The following is a 17138-nucleotide window of genomic DNA, read 5'->3' as shown; positions in this document are numbered from 1 at the left end:
ACACAAAACTCCCAACCTTCTCCTTCCTCCTCTGGAGTGGACTATGGCTGCCAGAAAAATATATTGCAAAGGAACAAAGAAAAAAAAATAGTGGAATTACTAGTGCAAATTCATACTCTTGAAACACACCCCATGGGCAGTTCAGTTTCCAGTTAGAACATGCAAGATTGACATTTTCAAAGCCTCATCTGAAAACATAAATTATGATCTTCTTCTATAAAGATGGCTATAAATGCAGCAATCTTCTATCTGTGCCTCCATCTCCAATGTTAAAAACCAAAGGTACTGTTTTCTAATGTCCCTAATACATCTGAGGAGCAGATGATCCCCTGAACGCCAGAGTCTTTTGATCCTATATAAATTGGATGGTTTTGAGAATGTCACCTAGAATTCTCATGTCAGTCCTAGGAAAACATAATCTAAAACAGAGGATAATTTTGATTTTCCCCCTGACTCAGCAGATGAGGAGATAATTAGATATGGAAAATGAGTGTTCTTGAGGGTAAATATACCTGCTGTAATCCTACTGCCAACTGAATTAAGGTTTGCCTGCTGCAGTAAGGTGTATGTTAACTCAGCTGGAAGAAAGCTAAGACCTGTCAGATTTCAGAAGTCATGGTGGTCCTTCCTATGTTATAATTTAGTGTTTTAGAGCATAGAAACCAAGGGATAGAGGAAAGAGAACCAGAAGACAGGAAAGAAGTAGAAGTATTTCTTGTCTCTGCCTGTTCTTGTATGTAACAGCAATAAAAGGATCCAGCAACACCACAAGAAACTGAAGCAGGTGGATTGCCTATTCTTTTCTCCACATCATATCCAAATGATTCCTTTTACTGACCAGCAGCATGAAGCGGCTTATTTTTTCAAGTGCTCTTCAGCCTAACCATGACTTCCACCTCTGGAACTGGAAGAATCCCATATGTCAAGTAAGCAAAGAGAGGTTATCCTTTTGCAGTGATAGCTCAGCGCTGATTGAAAGTCTCATTTGTCAGGGGAAAGAATTGTTGGTTTTCTTTTTAGATTAACCCAGAAGAAGAAAAATATATTTGTCCAGACCCAGGTGCTTTTTTCTTCCTCCAGCAGCTGCTAGTTTGAGAGAATTTTAAATGGCTGGCCTTTATGAAATGAATTGGTAATCACAGCCCTGTGCCTCACACACTGTAGACTGAATGATCCAGGGGACTGGTAATAGGATAAAGCCTTTCACCTCACAGGCTGTGGTTCAAATTCAGAATAATTCTTAGCTTCATAAACACCATCACTACATGATGGGCACTTGATTGTTATCATACAGGTGTTTTTCCTAGTGGAAAAGTATTCAAGCTACAGACAATATACTAATTATTGTCAGTAATTAGCAGCACTCTTGGCAGTGGCAGTAGAGGGACTTGTAGAAAATTACCCATATGTTCATCCCTTGGAGGTTGTCATTTCAAGGCAAGGGGTCAAGCCCTTCAGAGAGTTGTTGCCGTGATTCTTGTAGCTCTTTCCCACCCTGGGTATGTTTTGCGGATAAGCTGAGTTCAGATTCCAGAGCTGTCAATCTACCACTTTTATTACCACTAAATTACTTTTGTTTGAAATGCTGGAGGCAACTTTGAATGCCGGCTCTAATTAGATTGTAATTGTTGGAAGATCTGAACAACTGTGGCAGACTTGGGTGGAGACTTTGGTGGCTGATAATATTTGTGCAAATAGGTTTCATAAGCACAAACCTACAGCTGCTTATAACAGTGGGCATTTTCTTAGAAAATCTATACTACTAACCATCGAAGCCAGACTGGAAAAACTGAATTTCCACATGCAAACTGAGTGATCTGCAGAAATTGTCTGTCCAAGCAGACAGTTTCATTGGTCAGGCAGTTTTCATGAGCCTAAGATGTTTTGGTGCAAACAGAAGAAGGTGAGTTTAACTGGTAACAAATATTTTTGTATAAACAGACCAAGGTACATTGGCATAAGCAAGAACCAATAGCAAGAAAGAGGTATATATGTCACCATGCTTTCAGAACAATAAGAAACCACAAACTAAAAATAAAATAAAGTTCAAATACATATATGAGTAAATCCTACCATTTAGCACTAGAAGCCTTATCCTTCCCTAGGGAAAAAGTATTCTTGAACAGTCCAGAAACTCCATGCCCTGATGATGAATATCATTTTTCCTCTGCCTTCCTTTGGGGAAGTGTAGACCCCTCAACACTTCAACCCCCTCTAATATAACACACTCCATAGATCTGCAGGGAAATCCTGAAGATCTAAGAGTGAACATTTAAAGGCCAGGGAGCTTCTGCTAGGAGACCCCGTGTTTCCACATAATCTCCTGAGGTCTACCTGTCATAATGACAGCATTACCTCTTTGTGCAGCTCCAGGGAGAGCTGTGCAAATATTGGATTATCTGGTTCAACGGCCAAACAAAAAACAATCATGGGCAGAAAAAATTTCAGTTGATTCTACTTGAAATAAAAGCTAAGGGGGATGGTTTGGCTAAGAAAAAAAAAAAAAAACAACAAGGAAATGTTTGCCTTTGAAGTAGTAAATCCTCTGTTCTCTATTTTTGACCTGAAAAGGAAAAAAATGCCCACAAAATTGAATCATTTTTTTAAACCTTTCCTTTTCTCCCTTTCTTTGATTTGAGGGTGGGGGGCTGAGCTGTAATAAACCTTCACCAAATTTCATGTCACACCGAAGCAGATTTGGTCTCCCTGGAGTATTTGTTTTCTTCAGCAAACATACCACTTAAAACCACAAACAGAACTGTACAGTCTGAACTACAGAGATCCAGCAATCAGATTTTTGTTTAAGAAAGAACCGACTTCTGAAGTAAGAAGACTGATCTACTCTATCACTATGGATCTAAAATATGATGGCTGAATTTTTTCCCATGGAGAGGGAAGAGTACCAAGTACCATCTTTTGAAGGGCGGACTAGCAGCCTCACCTACTCACTATAAATACTAACCCCTTTGTTTTCCTCTCCTTTTTTGTTCTCCTTTAAGTAAAACCACAGCCACAGTTCTTCACTTAGAGGTTGAATTTTTTTCTTTCTTTCTTTTTTTTTTCTCCTGCTGCAGTAGCTATGTAAAGTGATAGGTACAGATGGATTCCACTGGTGGCAGCAAAGTCCATGAGATACCACCAGTGCATACCCACAAGCTTGTGTAGCCTGTTCCTTACATGCATGGCTGGAAGTGAGCACACCTGGAAACCACTCTGGTTATCGGTTATCCTACAGCTCTATGACTGGTTGGGTTGGTACTTGGCTCCTTCCATAGGACAAACTAAATTTGATTCAGGAACTTCTGCAGCTGAACTGACATCAGTAAATATGAAGAGATACCCTCTTCTAAATATATACACCAAAATTAGAATTAAATTTGCTCAGAAGAACCAAAAGGAAAAAAATCAGAAATCTGCAGAACTGCTGCTGGTAAATACAAGCAATACCATTTACCAAAGGAAACAGATGCATAAGCGTATACAAAACTGGAACAAAATTTGCTCAGAATGACAAAAGTGGGAGAGATTCAGAAGTCTCCAGGTCTATCCCAAATCATAAAGTCCAGCCCTCCAGACTTTATGTAAGTCACTGTTGAAGATAGCAAGAGACAGGTAAATGCTCGTTTAAACTTCTTTCCTCCAGACCCATGTTACATGCAGAACAAGGCACTGGATAGTATCTATGCTATGTTCTACCAACTAGTATCCACAAGAGAGTTCACTGTCTTGGATCACGAGACCACAATGCAAATCATAATTTTTTAACCGATCTTCACAGACCTTCTCTAAACAGCCAAGGCTTTAAGGGGCAAATCATTAAAGCTACAGAAAGACACAATTACTGAATACAGAAACCAGTGCAGCACTTTCATATGTGTTAGAGGAGTATGGGCCCATACAGCTGAGCAGCATCATTACAGAAGATGTATCATTTCCAGGATGACACTCAGCTTGTTCAGCATTTGCAAGTGCAAACATTCAAAAGAAAAGAAAAAAAACTTTCACTTGCAGTGACCAACAACAGGTAATAGTCAGCTCCAAACTGAAAAGGCTATAGGGCACGAGCAAACTAAACACCTTAGAAGTGCAAGTTGAGAAATAGCAAGGTCTTTCACAGTTTACCAGCAGCTTTGCACAGGAGCAGAATGGCTAAGAAGTGAAGCTGTGAAGAGGAACCTGACAGCCAACATGAAGAAGCTAGAAGACACAATGACAAAGCAGAATCAGGACTTCAAACAGCCACAGAATGAAAAAGAAGAAATTCAAAAAGAACTCCACAAGTTAAAGGCGGGGGCTTGGGGGTGTGGGGTGGAGGGAACAAAAACTTGACGGTTTGGAAAAGAGAATAGCTAAAAAGGTATTAAAATGTGCAAGGGCTGGGAGCACAAGTGAAGATCCAATAGTAAACATACAAAACAGAAAAATAAAATTCTTGTTGGGGAATGCAGTATGTTCTTTGACAATGTAACAGCAAAGATAAATAAATACATCCTTGCTTTCCATTCTAGGTGACTGTGAGATACCAGAGAAGAAAGCATGCAGGTGTTATACGGGGAAGAAAGTCAATGCAAAGAAACAGAAAAGCAATTTAAATACAGAAAATTGTTACAAATTCCTGTAAAGCAAACCTCTTTAAAGCATAAGATAAGCGGTCTTTTCTAGGTGGTCACAAGAAAAACAGAAGCATTTGAAAATGGAGTATTTTTAGAGGCCATGTTTACTTCAAGTCCAAATGCAGAAACAACAGAGGAACAGACTAGGTGGAGAGTTTTTCCTCCTGCTTATTCCAGGCTCATGTAAAGGTCAGAGAAGCATTGTCCCAGTTCACTACACAGCTATTTTCTGGGATCAAGGAGCATGTTAAAATGAAAGGACAGGAGAAACCTTCATCAATCCCGCTAATACGCAATACCCTGGGCAGTAGAGCTGCCTGTTGAAAATGGCACTACTACCTGTTTTAAAGGACTGAAAGAGCCCTTAACATGTTACACTGGCACTAGCAGTCAGCAGAAGGTATAATGTATGGCACCAGTGCTTACAGGACCCACCTAGGCATATAAATCTGCCCCAAGAGAACAAAGCTGCAGAAGAATACATCCGTTAATCTTGCTTTAATAGTTTATGGCACACACAAGGAGACATGCAAAGGCAGATCCCTATAAAGCCAACCCATGTCAGTAACACGTCCGGCAGTGTATCTAATACTGTAATTCTGTGTCTAAGGATCATATTGCGGGGAATCTGCCTCTAAGACATCATTAAAGCCTGTATATACATTCATGCCTCACACAGGCTTCAGGGACCTCACTGCCTTCTCAGCCATGTTCAGCCAGAGACCAGCGCTTGCAAGAGGGAGAACATCTGCTTCTCAGAAACTCTGCTTATTATGGCTGAAAGTAAGGTGCCCAGCTTATTCACCACTACTTCATTATTTTTATTTCTCCGACAGTCAGCTGTATCTGTTCACAGACATGCACACTGGTTTTGTGCTGCATAACTCTTCCTTCAGCAGAGTTAACTCTAGATTTACATCTGTTTAAAATGAGGGTGGAAACAACCTTAAGAGTTTTACAATTCCTGAGCTTTAACAATTCATATTTCCACTTCTGGCAAACCTGCAGAAGCATGCAGTCCCTAGCAAGACTAATTTGTGTGCTCACATGGAGAGGAAAAATTCGAGTGCCCATGTGAACATACAGATAGCGCTCATCTGATAATACCAGCCTGGAACAGCAGGACTGGGAGCCAGTAGCCCCTGGTATCCCTCTGTCCCATCCCCCAAACATGCACACATTGCACTGGCCCTGGCACACGAGCTGTGCAAGGTCCAGGGGCCCCACAAAGCCTAGAAGGAAAATCAATGTATACCTTTTGTTTAGGGAGCGCATAGAGAAAAAAAAAAAAAAAAAAAAAAAAAAACACAACCAAAAAAATCTACCTCTCAGGCAGGCCCTTGGCCAGATGCAATGCGAAAAGAAGGCACTTGGCTGCTTCTACTGACCAGCAGCCATGCTGAACTCCGCAACCCCTTGCCTGGGCCAAAGGAAGAGCTCCCATGCAACCTGGAAAGTCACTTGCATTAATACTGGAAGTACTGGTACCTGTGCAAACACAGGTTTAGGGCCTAACCCAGCTGCACAGTACTTTTCCCTCAAATACCGCCGGGCCCCCAAACAGACTGTCCAGCAAAATACTGTGAGGTACCGCACCGGCTGTGACCGCCTAAAGCTTATTTGAGGCTTCTGCGGCGCCCCAAGTCACGCCACTGGCCACCCCGGGTGCTCGGGCCGCTCGCCGGGGCCCGGCATCTTGGCAGGGCTGAGGCGCTGCCCACCCTCCCGTGCGGCGGGCCGGGGGGCCGAGCGCGGAGGGCCGGGAGCTCCCCGCCCGGCAGCTCCGCCAGCTCTCGCCTGTGCGGGAACGGCACCCCCGCTCGCACGCGCGGCACTCGGGCAGCGTGCGCCAATTAAGAACACAAAGGCACTTTTAGCGCTTAATCATTAACCCCGAGGGGCGGCGGGTGTCTCTTCCCCACCTTTCTGCTTCGTCACGCCGCCGGGGAGCGCAGCGTTACCGCCGCGCCAAGGGACAACATGGCCGCCGGGCCCCCCGCGGTGGGGAGGCGGCGCCGCACGGCGCGGCACAGCGCGGCGCGACCCGCCCGGCGGCAACACCTGCCCGGCTGCTGCGGCGGCGGCGGCTCCCCCGCGGAGCCGGCGGCAGCGCCCGCCCAGGAATTACGAGCCGGCGGGGGGATGTCGGAGGATTATGGAGAAGCCGCGCGTCGGCTCCAATTAGGATCAACGCTCCCGCCGCCCCCGCGCCGCCGCCGCCGCAACGGCGGGGCCGCAGCGCCCCCTGCCGCCGCCCCGCCGCGCCGCCGCCCCGCCCGCAGCACCCTGGCGGCGCCGCTGCCGGCCCGGACCGCGCAGGGCGGCGGCCGAGCCCGGGCAGGGGCAGCGCTGCCTCCGGGCTGGGGGGGCGGCGGCGGGGCGGCGGGAGCGGGTTGCCCGCGGGGCAGCCGCTGCGGCCGCTTGCTGGGAAGCCGGTGATGGTGGGGGGGTGCTTCTCTTTTTTTTTAAGGATTTGTGAATTGAAACTGGAAGGTGCCCCAGGCCGCCCTCACAGAATGGTTGGGGTTGGGAGAGACCCTTGGAGATCACGTAGTCCCAACCCCAATGCCCTGGGCAGGGACACCTTCCACTAGACCAGGTTGCTCAGAGCCCCATCCAGCCCGGCCCTGAACACGGCCAGGGATGGGGCATCCACAGCCTCTCTAGGCCACCTGGCCAGTGCCCCACCACCCTCATTGTACGGCAGTTCTTCCTCATGTCCAGCCGAAACGTACCCTCTCTGTTTAAAACTGTTGCCTCTTGCCCTGTCACTACAGGTCTTAGTAAAAAGTCTTTCTTCATCTTTCTTTTAAGCCCCTTCTGTATATTGAAAGGGGTCGGAAGGGTTTCCCTGGGCCTTGTTGAAGTTCATGAGGTTCACATGGGGGCACTCCTCCAGCCTGTCACAGTCCCTCCGGCTGTTGTCGCTCCCTTCAGCGGATCCACCACACCACTGGGCTGGCTGTCGGCTGCGGGCTTGCTGCAGGAGCACCCAGCACTGCCGTCTGTGACATCGAAACACATACAGAGCGGTACCAGTCCCAGTACGGACACCTGAGGGACACCCCATGTTACCCATCTGCTTTGGACATTGAGCCATCGCCCATCCACCAAACCCGTATCTCTCCAAGTCAGCAACAAGAACATTGGCAGGGTCCTGGCCTGCCTGGCTGTTGCTGATGGAGGAAGGCAGTGCCTGTGCGCAGAAACTACAGTCTTTGGAAAACAGGAGGTTGTTACCCCAAAAGAATCAGGCAGAGCGCTTGACACGCTGGCTGGGGCCACCACCAGCCGGGGCACAGCTGGCTGCATGGGTGCAGGGTGGCCGGCCCCCACCAGCATCCATGCTCACTCATCCCTGACTGCCCGCGGTAGAAGAATACGTTCTCCCCAAATTACTCGGCAAGTAACGAGCAGCAGCAGCAGCCGCTACAGCAATATAAATCCATGGAAAAGGATTTTTTTTCCTCCCTTTCCCAAGATAAAAATCTCAGAACAGCAAAGGCTACACCGTTGACTAGGCTATTAAAGTGGTATTTATGGGGTAATCACTTATTTTAACTGCCAGCCACATAAAATTTATCATGGAAAAAAAAGACTCGTGGAATTTTATAATTATCATTTACATTTTTTTAAACCTATTTAACAAATCAAATTTGCAGTCCCTCCACCCAAAAATACATCAGAAGGAACGGGGAGAGAGAGAGAGGCAGCAAATGGGCAGTTGACTCATCTCCTGTGCATGGCTGCAGGGGCACTTTTCTGTGTGGCTGAACCCTCCTCTGCACAAGAAAGGCTCTTAAATGGGGCTAGGGAGCAGAGGATGCCTTGCATAGGTTTGCACCCCTGATGCACCATGAGCAGGACTTTATGGTGCCCCCAGCCCTCAGACACCCAAAGGAGGTGGCTGTGATATGGGGAAGAAAGCTGCAGGCACGCAAGCAGTCAACAACAGAGTTGTTTTGCAGTGAAATATGCCAGTTTGTTGCAGTCTAAACATCTTTGTTTCTGCAGGAGGTTTGTTAGTGAGGTGAGAGCGGCGTCCTGGCACCCAGCCCAGGCCAGCTCATGGAGAATGGGCCAGGCATGAGAAAGCTTCGCTCAGGATCATTCTGGAAGAGATTCAAGATGGGACTTTCCTAGATCACTTCAGGTCTAGTGGAAAAGAGATGTGCATGAGGAGGTTCTGCAGGCCAGACTGTGAGGAAAGGCATGCTCAACATGACACACAGGCTCTGCCAGCAAGGTGACAGGCATCAATAAACCACCTCCACTCCACCACCCCTGAACATCAGTACACAATATTTGGCAAGTATACATATAGCTTGATAGCAGCACACTCATGCAACACCTGACCACCTCACACCATGCTTGTGGGATGGATATTACACCTTTGTGCTTACAGACAGGGAAAAGGGGGTGGAAAGCCCTTGAGGGACACAGCTGCAGCCCCACAGGGGGTCACCAGCCAAGCAAGATTTACAGCCAAGATTTTGGCCAAGGGTTTTTTCCACACCAGATCCCTGTCTATGTGCATCTTGTGTCTGGCAACTGGCAGGCGGAGGTTTGGGGCCCTCAATCTAGAGAAAGCAAAGGGAAGGCATGGCAACAGAGATGTGAACAGGGCTTGAAGGCCAGCTATCCGTCCATCCATCCATCCATCCATCCATCCATCCATCCATCCATCCATCCATCCATCCATCCATCCAGCAGCCCCAGGGACCACATGTTTTGTCTGGTTTTTGCTTATCCCTCCTTTATCCATGAATGCTCTCACTGCCACTCCCCAGGCCACCTGATCTCTCATACTTTGCAAGGGTGAGTGGCAAAATAACTGATTAAAATGGAGGAAGAAAAGCCAAATGCATCACGTCTTGCCTCACTGAGGATCTGTTGTACTTTAGGATCTTTCCCCCTGCAACTCATCTGTACAAAGCAGGCATACTGGATTGCACATTGGCTGTTAGTAAGAAATTTGTATTAGTTAAGCAGGTCTGCAGAGCCAGAAGTTTGCTATGCCACATGCTTGATCATACTTTCAAATTAAAATGAAGGAAAACAACTACCTCCCAACAATGCAAATCAGCTGTTTAGTGCCAGGCTGCTCATGGTACTTCTTCAGTTTTCTGGGTGTCAGAGCAAAGGGTGCGTGTGTACTTTGGCCTTTTTGGAAAACATTACAATTAATTCTTGCACTTTTTAATATATTTTATTATCAATTTTTTAGGAGAGCTTCCTAAGCATGCTGTGTAGATAGCAGCATGCTGGAGAGCAAGAAATTTTGATTTCAGCATTACTAAATCAGTTTGACAATTGTGGAGAAAACATGCAACTTTGTGTGTATCTATTTACATGTAAACATCCAAATATTTCATGCAATGTAGATGCCTGTGCGGCAGCAGGGCTCTTTGAACTGAATGTGCCCTGCAGGGACAGTCCATGGAAATCACGACTTCAGCATGTGGTGGATTGTGCCATCAGTACAAAGTGGCGGTGGGGTTTTGTCATTAATAAAACCACATCATTTACAGTAGGTGAGTCTACTCCAGGTACCAAATGTCCAGAAAGAACCTTATTCCATCCATTCCTTCTGCTGAAGTGCACATTTGTCATCAAATAAACTTTGCTGTTTTAAAAGCATACTAAATCCTTGCAAAGAGGGATTTCATTCTGGAGAGAGGAAAATTGGGCAATACAGCTGTACGAGTCATAAAGCAGAGTGTATAATGACTCATTATTTATCAACAAAGACACAGCCATGAGCAGGATGTGATGGTCTGGGATGGGCTGATGTCACAGCAAGGAGTGGGAAAACGGCAAAGACAATGAGAGTATTATGACTATCTTTAACCACATAATACAATCAGACACTTTATTACTATTATTAGTCACTGCAATTCCGTAATTCTACAAACCCACTCCATCCGCGTACAAAGTTGTGAAAAATTTATGTAGCAGATCATTATTTTTTCTTAAAAATTCCTTCTCATTTAGTTTTTCTAAGAGATGTCTAAACTTAGCGAAGTGGTTTTGAAAGAAAAGCTCTGAAGTTATCCCTTGGGGAACAAAAAAATAAGGTATTGCCAGCACAATCCATTCAAAAGAATGAATCAGTCTCCTGGAGAATGGAGGAGTAGTTCAAAACATAGGACTAAATGAAAAAAAAAAACCCTCATATTCTTTATGTTTGCTTCTCTTCCTTTGCATACTTCAGGCTTACACTTTCAACCTTTTCTTTGCAATCACAGCAGCTGGAAACTTACTTTTTCAATGGAAAACAAGAATCTGGCTTTAATCATATGAATCCCAGAGCTACAGCTTCAAGGAAAGCTCTTTCCCCTTCAGCTTGTGATTTGGCAGTGCTAAAGGTACAGACAGCTCTGAGATTTACAGGGACAGTCCATAAGAGATAAACATTTAATAAGTAATCTTTGGCAATACTAATAGCCTCCAAAGGAGCAAATTCTCATCCCTTTAGGAAGAGCGAGCTGAGAATTACAATCTGACTTTTTTTTTTCTTTTTGAATCACGTAGGAGAAAAATGTGGCAGACTATAAAAGCAGGCAGCTGGAGTATAAACGTCTTGCAAAGCTTAGTCCTTAAAGAAAGAGGCAAAGAGCTGTCCACAGCTGCCCTTCTGCCTTTGGGGAAGGGCTGCCGCAGCCGTCTGCTCATGCACCAAACCCAGAGCACAGAGGACCTAACACAAATCCTCTCCTGCCTTTGCCTGAGGGTCAACAAACCAACAAAGTCAGTATCTGGCCAGGTTCCCCCTGGGCCATCAGCTGAGTAGCATCCCTTTACCTGGACCAAACCATGCCTCATGCCCCAGCAAGTGGTCACAGCATGGGAAAGGGTGGGGGCTTATGGCCCATTGGGGACCTGCCTCTTAAAGGAGTGTGGGTGTTTGTCTTCCCAGTGAGCAACGTATCATCTCTCTGACAAAGAACATTATCAGTTTTAAGTCATTTGTTCTGCCCATTGCAAAAATCTGAAGGAGATTACTACAATTACCTTTTAAGTTAATTTCTATCTAGTTTTTTTATATCACTGCAGTTATCTTCCATATAAATTTCTATGCTCTGTTTCCAAACAGTTAGGTAGCTGATATATATGAAGAAGTTAAAAACCAGTAACTCTTGTGAGGACGTGGCCGCAGAAGGACCATCAGCCCCCACTGTGCCATAATCATGATGGAAATGAGGAACAAAATCTTAGATGCTTTTTACCCAGTGAACTGGAAATCAGCAGCACCAAAAGCTTTAACACGCAGCTTGTCAATACAGCATGCTTCTCCCTTGTGCGTTACCTGAATGACATCCCCAATAGAAAAATAAATCAGAAGCCTAACCCTGAGGGAGCTCTCTGAATTCACAGTGGTCAGTGCTGGGCATCAAGGAGGGAATCCAACATCTGAATTTAATCTTATTCTTCCTTCCTTCTGGGACCCAGCACATCTTTTCATCCTCTTCTTTCCTTCACTATCATTTTCTGACACAACAAAAATCTGTAAAGATAAAGCCATTTTTATTAACTTCTGGAGCCACATATTACATCTGCTCTAAGCTTTTCCCTAGGCAATTAATCAGTGCATCCCTTCAACCTCTACTTAATAAGTCACTGGCACCAAAATCTGTTTTACCATGCCTTTTCCCAAATTTCTCTGTCCCATCCAGTTGCATACTGGTACCTTCAGCCCCAAGCAGAAACTTAAGGCATTACATGGGGAAGCAGAAAACCATAAGGGGGATTTTCTATTGCCAGATGTTTTGCATCTGCTTGATTTCAGCATGGGGAATGTGTTACGTTAGGGATGCCTGGGAATAGTTTTTCTGCGCACTGAGGGAAGCTGTAGCAGCACACCAAAGTGAGTCTCTCCTACCATCTCCCTTCTGAAGCCTGTAGCTGGTCCTGTTGGCAGGGTGGGCAGCCCAGGACTGTGGGCACCGTGGGGGCTGGCTGGGTCTGTTTTCAGCAAATTTTGCTTCATGAGGCACTTGGGCTGTTTTACAGCACAGGTTCCTGTCCTGCACATCCCGTCCTGGCACCAGCAATATGCACCAGCAGTAGGCACACAAAATTACTTTTTACCTCCTTTTCAATTCAATAGTTTCTTAGTGTTACTCGGGTAATTACACTGGTGTGTCTCCTTGTAAACGTTTTTTTATCGTCCTTAGTATTCCCCCTGGCAAAGAGCTGAGGGGAACACAAATTTTCGAAAAGCACTCTGACTTAAGCTGGCTTCTGGTGATGTAATGAAGCCATCCCTAAAGTCCAGAGCGTAAAACTATAACCAAAATGTAGTTATTTCTTGTTTCCAGAACAATTTCTTCAGCACTATTAAGAAAAGGTCTGTAGAATAGAAAATATACACTGAACTGCTTTCCCCACCCCCTACGAGTACAAGAAAGCATTTTTGAGGGTCTATTCTAAAAAATATTTTGGTAAAATGCTTATCTAACAAAACTCAGCATCTGCTATCTGGCTTCTGCCAGCAGAGAAATGCATATTCTCAGCCTCCATGCTTCTAGCAGTAGTTTTGGATTGGCAATGAGGACAATATTTTCATCCCAACAGGTCATTTTAGCATTTATCCGCAAATGATGGACAAAAGGTTTTTGCAGTGAAAGGTGGGAAGCAGAGCAGTATTATTTAAGAGGAATGCTGGCTGGTTTTGAAAATGTTCAGTAAAATAACTATATGGGGTTTTTTTTACTCATCTCTTAATAGATATTTGAAAATACAGGAACCAGCCCTCCCAGTGGAGGTACTAATATTAATGCTAAAGAATAAAATGCGTCAAAGGGTTCACTCAAGCTATTTGATTGTCAAAATACCTAATTTCACTCTTCGAAATGAAGCTTTTTTTAGAAAAAAAACCAAGCCAGACATCATGCTGATCAGAGCTAATATATTTGGAGCACACTTCTAAACTATAACAGCATAACATGACCAGAGGCAGCATTCTGTGGTACTGGTATGTTCTTAGTAATTTTTGTTTTCCCTTTTAGTAAGCAGATTGCTTCTGCACCTATACAGTGCTCCAGATAAGACTGGTGAAGTGAAACATGCTTACTTCTGTTAGTAGTAAACCCATATATTTGCAATTTCTTTAGTGTCTCCTTCAGCTTTTAGAAGTGTTCCTCTGAGCTCATCCCATTCATTAATACATTATCCAAAAAAACAACTAACTCTTACCCCCCTCATCCTGTGGCATATGGATTGGCCACTGGGGGTTAATACCATGTTTGTAAATAGCCCCCTGGGTATGTTCACTATCAGATCCTTTTGGAAGACCAGGGAGCAAGCTGGAGATATGAATTCCCCACTTCTTGAAACTTCTGTGTATGAATCTTATGGTGTAGGAATTGGGTATTGATCCATTTGCAGCTGGAGATTTACAGTAACTTTATAGTTCCCACAAATCCTTACCTCACTGTGGGTCTTGGGAGCACGTATGGCTGGTACAGCCCTGGCTCTGGCACTGCAGGTGAAATTATACCTTGCCTCTGCAATCCATCCCACTGCTCCTCCAATCTGTCCGGCCACATCTCTGCAGCCACCCTCCCGTACACAAATGGCACTAGCCTCGCTCACACAAACTGAGAAACGGCATCGCCTGCTCCTTCCAGCCTTCCTGTTGTGCCGGCTTATAAAACAAATCTCTGCCCTAAATATGACTCAGTGTTTTACCTGTGAGCTCCCTCTCCCTGGCAGGTCTCTAGCATGCCGCTTTTCAGTCTGGTTTACACTTATATATTGCCACTTTCTGCCTGTCAGCAGGAGATGGTCTCCTTCAGACACAATTAACTCTAATGGCAAACAGGTATATTGAAAAGTTACCGTGATAAGCACACAGCCTAAAACTCCTTATCTCTACTTTCTGGGACACCATAACAGCAAGTTCATTTCCTTCAGACTTATTCTAGAATTTTTTCTTCTATAGACTCCCTGGGATAGCCTGCACGGGCTCCCAGGCTTAACGCTGCATCATTTATATTCACATTAACAGACTATATAGGAAGTCAGCCCATCCCACCCAGGCTAGTAAAGGGGGTTGCATCCTTCAACTCTTTCTCTAAGGAGCATCCCGGTTCTGAGCCACGCTCATCCATACCCCGATGTGTCCCAATTACCCTATCCCAAAGGCGTTTCTAGATTATGGGCTCCCTCTGATGGTGGTACCATTTTATTCATCACATGCAATGAGTTTTTCAGTTGGCATGGCACAGTGTCATTCAGCGCAGAGGTACCTGGGTGAGGCTGGGTCCTCTCAGTAGCAGAGATGAATTAGCACTGCACACCAGTGCCATGCTGCTATACTTTACCTTTCCCCTCTGATTATATAAAGCTCCACACTATCAAAGCTATACTGGACCTAAAGTACCTCTGGTGGCTGTCCTCAGGGCTGAATCATGCTGTACAGACATACACCATCTTTCTGGTGTTTTACCTTACAAACAAATCGCTCTTGACTTGCACTTCAAAAAAAAACCCAAAAACAAACAAGCAAGGAATAATCACTATTTCGTCTTATTAAAGGCTCAGTAGTATTTCTTCCTCTTAGCTGATTATAGAGGTGAAACTTGGATTAAAAAAACCAACAACTTACCCCCCCCCCAAAAAAAAAAATAAAACCAACAAAAAACCCGCTGTGGTAGGCATAATGTTTTTAGATGTTCTGTTATCTCTTTACATTCTTTCTCACCAAGTTCTCATGGAAAATGTAAGTCTTTAGGTGCTCAAAACGCTTTCCAACCAACATTAGGAAAACAGCCTTTGCTGAGCTGCATTTTCTATAGCATTTGCATAAAAATACAGTTCAGTTCTCAGTATACGCTGCAAAAAATCAGACTCTTTTATTTCCATTAAGTTGGAAACTGTCCATATTGCCATATGCAGCCATTTTATCTTTCCTTTCTTATAAAGCACAATCCTTGATGCCAGCTTGCTTTATGCTTTTGCCATTCACCGGGAAGTAAAAAATAGCAGCACCATTCCTGAAGAGAGGAACAGCAGCAGACAATAACTTTGCTTAAAATCCAGAACAGCAGAAATTTAACCAAAACTAACCATTTAAACCACCCCATTGCAAAGTCAAGGTTGAGACTCTGTGTTTTCCTAGAGACTGCTGGTCTGCAAGCGAGCTCCTAAAATGTATGTGATAGCAGTTTCCCAATGCCTCACAAAGCCGAGTGTACATAATAAACACTTGATATGCAGTCATTTAACAAAGCAGAGCTTCCTATTTCTGGTTTTATGTGATACATGGTACTTAAATTTTGCACGAAAGCAATGCGCTTCTGTAGCAAAGCAGAGTATTTGCAAACAATTGCAATAATCTGGTATAAAGTTGGCTCCCTTGCTGTTCAGGCTGATTTCATTCGTACAGACACAGACCATAGCATCAGCTTTATCGAAGTTACAGGAAGAATAAATTCAGCCCTTTTAGTTTCTGTTTACAGAGCCATACATCTTTTACAGTTCTGTGGGCAGAGAGGTTTCTGTTTAAAGAAGCATTTTTCTGGAGAAGGCTACAGCACCATCATATGATTTCAAGGTGCTTAGATATAAATGAAATAGCCAGGTAATTCAAAAGGTGGCCCCTTGTGTTCTTCATTATGAGTGGGAGGTGATGATGTAGGAAGTTTTTGCAAAAGGGCTGATCCTGTGAGAAGAGTTGGTTTTACTAATCACGATGATTTCATGTCCAGCTTTACCATGAACAGACCATTACCAGCTCCTCAAAGAGTCCCAGTTTCCCTGGTTTTGCACATCTAATGGTACCTGCTACTAACTCAGGCAGTATTAGGTCTGGACCCATGTCAGCCTTTATGCCTTGTTTGTGCTAAAAATTACTTATTTAAGCCTCAAAAACATCTGACCTTTTGTTTCTTCACTTTGACCACACTGTGACATTAGAGAGCAAAGCTCAGATCAAAGCGCTTTCATTTGACTCATTTTGTTAAAACACCCTTTCTCCACCTTGCAGGAGCTTTTTGGTTTGTTTTTGGTTGGTTGTTGTTTTTTTTTAATTGTTCTTGTGGGTTTTTTTAGGGAGGCAGAGTGGTGCCTCCTGAACACAACGGAGTGAGACTGGAAAAACCAGGGGCTCGGCACAGCGCCAGGCACATGCCCAGGTGTGGGAGCTGGAGTCAACATCACACTGAGAAGTCTGCTTGGGTTTGGGCAAGCATCCAAAATGCTTTGCATGTCTGCAGGGGAACCCTCAGCTCCTTGCTGCTGCCCGGGGCAAGCCACCAGCAGGCACAGGCAGGGAGGTGAGCTCAGGCTGCCACCGTTCCCCTGTTCCCATGTGCTGGGCTGGGGAAGGGCCGAGCAGATGGAGAGGGCACCACCACTTTGGAAGACAGGAATGGTTGGAGGGGGACGGAGGGAAAACAGTATTTCCTGAATAAGTCACCTCGAGTTAAAGCCTCTGGGTTATATACGGTAGCTGAGACTGATGCTGTCACCCAGTGAGCAACAAAGGAGATGCCAGCCCCCGTCTGAGCTCGCTTCTTG

At 44.9% G+C, this 17138-nt stretch overlaps 1 long non-coding RNA gene across 1 annotated transcript in view; it reads right to left on the bottom strand.

Moving 5' to 3' along the window:
* LOC121082729 overlaps positions 1-6144 on the bottom strand; it is a 38066-nt gene extending 31922 nt beyond the window's left edge. The window contains exon 1 of the long non-coding RNA XR_005826098.1: positions 5939-6144. This is a non-coding gene — a long non-coding RNA (uncharacterized LOC121082729). The remainder of the gene's footprint in view (positions 1-5938) is intronic.
* Positions 6145-17138: the final 10994 nt, after the last annotated feature.

This window comes from Falco naumanni, chromosome 1, assembly GCF_017639655.2.
Source record: "Falco naumanni isolate bFalNau1 chromosome 1, bFalNau1.pat, whole genome shotgun sequence".
Taxonomy (NCBI): domain Eukaryota; kingdom Metazoa; phylum Chordata; class Aves; order Falconiformes; family Falconidae; genus Falco; species Falco naumanni.
Note: the sequence above shows the minus strand (reverse complement) of the source record. Positions and strands in the feature narration are given on the sequence as shown.